Source organism: Belonocnema kinseyi, chromosome 1, assembly GCF_010883055.1.
Source record: "Belonocnema kinseyi isolate 2016_QV_RU_SX_M_011 chromosome 1, B_treatae_v1, whole genome shotgun sequence".
NCBI classification, from domain to species: domain Eukaryota; kingdom Metazoa; phylum Arthropoda; class Insecta; order Hymenoptera; family Cynipidae; genus Belonocnema; species Belonocnema kinseyi.
The window spans coordinates 137,286,514-137,290,645 of NC_046657.1; positions in this window are offsets into that span (position 1 = coordinate 137,286,514).

A 4,132-nucleotide genomic window follows, 5' to 3' on the forward strand; every position below is an offset into this window, starting at 1 on the left:
TTGGCGGGTTTTTAGATGGACCTGCATATGCAGATGACATAGTGCTGTTAGCATAGAGTAAATAGGCCTTAAATCATATGATGAAGAGGTTGAGAAGGTACGTGGAAAAGAATCGGCTAGAGATAAATGCGAAAAAGTCTAAGTTTATGATGTTCAGGAACGATACTGGGAGGGATAAGGGAGGTGCGTGGAAGTGGAAGGCAAAAATGGTGCAGGAGGTGAATGAATTTTTGTACCTAGGCTTCCTCTTTCAGAGAAAGTGTGAAGGTGGAATGAAAGATTGGAGGTAAACAGGATACAAGAGCGGCATGTAAAGTAGACTTTGGCGTTAGTTAGGGATTATCCTAATTACATTGTCAGGCGGGAGAAAAGCAGAACAAGGTTAGGATTACTAACGGGAAATCAAGCGTGTATATAGGAGGAATATTTTTTGGAAGGGGGGGGGGGAAGTAAGCTAACTATGGAGTATTGGTGGGAGAAAGACAACAGAATGGGGGTTGGGAAGATAGGGGTTCAAAGGAAAAGGTATTTTAGAACGAATGGATTGCAGATGGGTGAAGTGAGAAGATATATTAAATGGTTAAAATGAAAGGCATGAAAATAGAGAAGACAAAAAAGGATGAGAGAATAAGGGAGTCAAAGTTTAATAGGAAATGTGTGTGAGTTTTCCCGCGGAAGCGAGCGCAGATTTTGTGTGAGAAAGGACACAAAGGAAATCAGAAGCTTATAGCGAGAATGAGGTTGGGATGCATGAAGGATATTAATAAGTGCTGGCTTTATAGAGAGAGGAGGATGTGCGAATTGTGCAAGAAGGCGAATGCAATAGTGAAACACTGATTGGGGGGAGGGTGAAGAGGTGGAAAGGAATTGAATAAGTATGAAGGTATTTTTTTGTAAACGTGGAAAAAGGGCATCAGCATGGGTGAATTGGTTGAGGCCAGCAGGCTGAAAAATAAATGTTTATCTATAAATTCTTATTCTAAGAATATTGGATTTAACAACAAACAAAATCTTAGGTAAGAATATACAGGGTAAAGTCACATTCTGAATGATAAGAGACGTCATTTTGGCTAAACTTGTGCACCTTTACAACGTTTTCTGGAACGTTTCGTATTAGTGGGAAGCCACCCTTGTAAGATCTCAAAGAAATAATTTTGTTCGAACCCCCACTCTTTCTCAACGTCTCATTACGTGCGGGAATACACCCCTGAGAACGATCACAGGTTCAAAATTAATGAAACACTTACCCCTTTTCAACGTTTCGAGGGGGCAGAAACGCAACCCTGTGTCATGTGACAGAAACAATGGTGCTGAAAACCATCCCGTTTACCCAAGTCGTATAAAGCAGCCCCCTGTGACCAACCTCAGGCATAATATTGTTCAAACCAATACCCCTTTTCAAGTTTTCATGGTGGGAGGCTATCCTTTAAATAAGTACAGATATGATGCTGGTTAAACACATACCCCTTTTCAACGTATAATAGGGGGGGGGGGGGCTATCAACTCTAAATCGTCATAGCGTTATTGTGGTCAAATATTTACCCCTCTTTAACTTTTTACAGGGGACGGAAATCCTTGTGAAAGATCACCGATTTAATGTTGGTCAAATATGTACCCTTTCCGAACGCTGAGGGATAATATACTTATATGAGTAAGGTAAGGGGTTTTAGTGATAGAGTATTTAGCCATGAACATGCAAGGATGGGAAGAGACGGAGAGATTTGCAGTGGAAGGGCTGGCAGAATCAGATCTTTAGTCATCAGGGTTATGAATAAGGGGAGACAGCGGGTGAGCTGGATGAGTGAGGCGATAGAAAAGTATCAGGAGTAGTTAGGGAAGGTACGCTTCAAGAGAAGTCAGTGAAAGAGATATGGGAGGATTTGAAAGAAAAAGTGAAAGGGTGTGTGCAATAAAACTCTTCAGGAAGAAAAGACAGAAATGGTAAGGCTGTGGTGGGATAGGGAATGTAAAAAATTAAAAACGAAATTGAAAAGAAAGCACAAAACTTGTAAAGAGGGAAGCGAAAATCACCGATTTAATGTTGGTCAAATATGTACCCTTTCCGAACGCTGCGTGGTGACGGTAAGGCACCCCTGTGACTTTTAGCTGAAATAATATTGGTCAAATCAATACATCTGTCCAGCGTCTCACAGGGATCGCAAGGACACTATTCTCAATATATACAACGAATAGACAAGGAAAAATATAGAAAGAAACTCACTATTTAATTTAGTTACAATAAATTAAAATTCAATTTTTCAGCGAACTGTAGTTTGCGACTTTTTATTTTGTTATATAGCTAAAATTATTGCATCTGCACTTAAAGGATAGAAATAATTTTGATAGTATTTAACTTAATTATTATAAATGTTTGCAATCATGAACTTTTAAAATTATTATCTTAAGTCTTTCATATCTTTTTTCCACACATATTAAAATTTTCAAAACTTTTAATTATTCTTTGGAAATCAAAACTAAACAATTGCAAATTTTCCAAGAAATCTTTTAAAAAATGTATGTTAAAATCTTTCAACATTATTTAAGGTATAAGTCCAGTGTGTGGGGTCAAAAAATCTGAGTTTTGATAGTTACATTTTTTTAGAGTTAAAACATCTTCAAAATATGCTCCAAAAATTTCAGGTAAACGCGCCAGCGGAGAAAATTGCGTAACCCAACTCAAAAGATGCTAGAACATTACGTAGGGCTCTCGAAGGTGCTAAAAATGATGACTACGAGGAATCCGAAGGACTACTCTATGCACCCGGTCTACAGAATAATGATCCGTTTGAATTTGTTGTATCAAATAACTACAGAAGGTTGTGTGCTTCCTCGAGACAACCTACTTTTTTCGAGGACTCCAATTTGACTTAGAAAATCATAAACAAATTTATGTAGAATAAAGTCAAAAAATTGTTCTGTACCCTTAAGACAGTAATAAAAACATATCCAAAATCAAAACAATCGCATTTTATTTTCATGCATAAAAAAATGCATGAAAAAACGTCGCAATTTTGGGCATCACACCGAGATTATACCTTAAAAACTTCTAAATGTTTTTTCGAATTCTTTAAAATAAGTTTTTCCTATAATTTTATTTTTCCCATCTCTTTGAAAATGTAACAAAGTTTAGAAATTCTAGTGTGTGAAAGTATAGTGTGGTACAACAGAATGTTAAGAAATGTGAAGAAAAGAATTATATCCCAATATTAAACAATCATTTACAATTCAAATGTTCTCTCCCTATCAATAATGTTTAGAAATATTTAGAAATAAATTTTATGATAAAGTAAAATTATTAATTGGGAAATTTCGATATAAGAAATTGACAGTGCAGAAAATTAATTAATTTTTATTAATTGATAAAAACCGTAAAAACAGTCGCTTAAAGTTATATTCACGCAGTGTCGCAAATATCAGGTTTTCGAAAAAAATTTTAGAAATAAATATTGTCGAATAGCTCGAGTTTGCGACAAAGCAAAATTATTTTTCTAAAGCAAAGTGATAAACAATAAAATTTGTTTAGGTAAAGTTTTATAACTAAACAGAATTGTAATACTATATTTGTAATTTCAAAGCTTGTCTTGATTAGGTTTGAATAACAATTACTTTATTTCAGAGATTTATTAACAGATCAGAACCTATGGTTTCTATCCAGCCGCAACCACAAAACTCCGCTACGCTGGCATACGGACAACCGAAAGTGCCCGAGTAGAAATGCTTCAACTTGAGTTCGACTTGGTTATGTCTTGAGTTCGTCTCCAAGACATCGATGTCTGTCTGCGTCTCAAAACTGAGTCGAGGCATAGGCCTTCGTCTTACTTTTATGGCCACGACAGGTAAAACGGAGTTTACTTGCCTTAAGTCGAGCCTTGCCTTTGCTGAGATAACGTTTACTTGACTCAAGACGAACCTTGTATTGGCTAAGATTATTGAACCTTTTTTGGCTCATAAATGAGATAAAAATTGATGGATAAATATTTTTTATTATTAAATTAGTTATTTTTAATTTAAAAAGAAGGATCTCCTAAGCCGTTGGAAATACGTAAACACAAACAAAATATTCAGTATCATCGTCAAACAAGTATAATGCAAATAACAATCCGTAAATTAGTTGATTTGATATATATATATA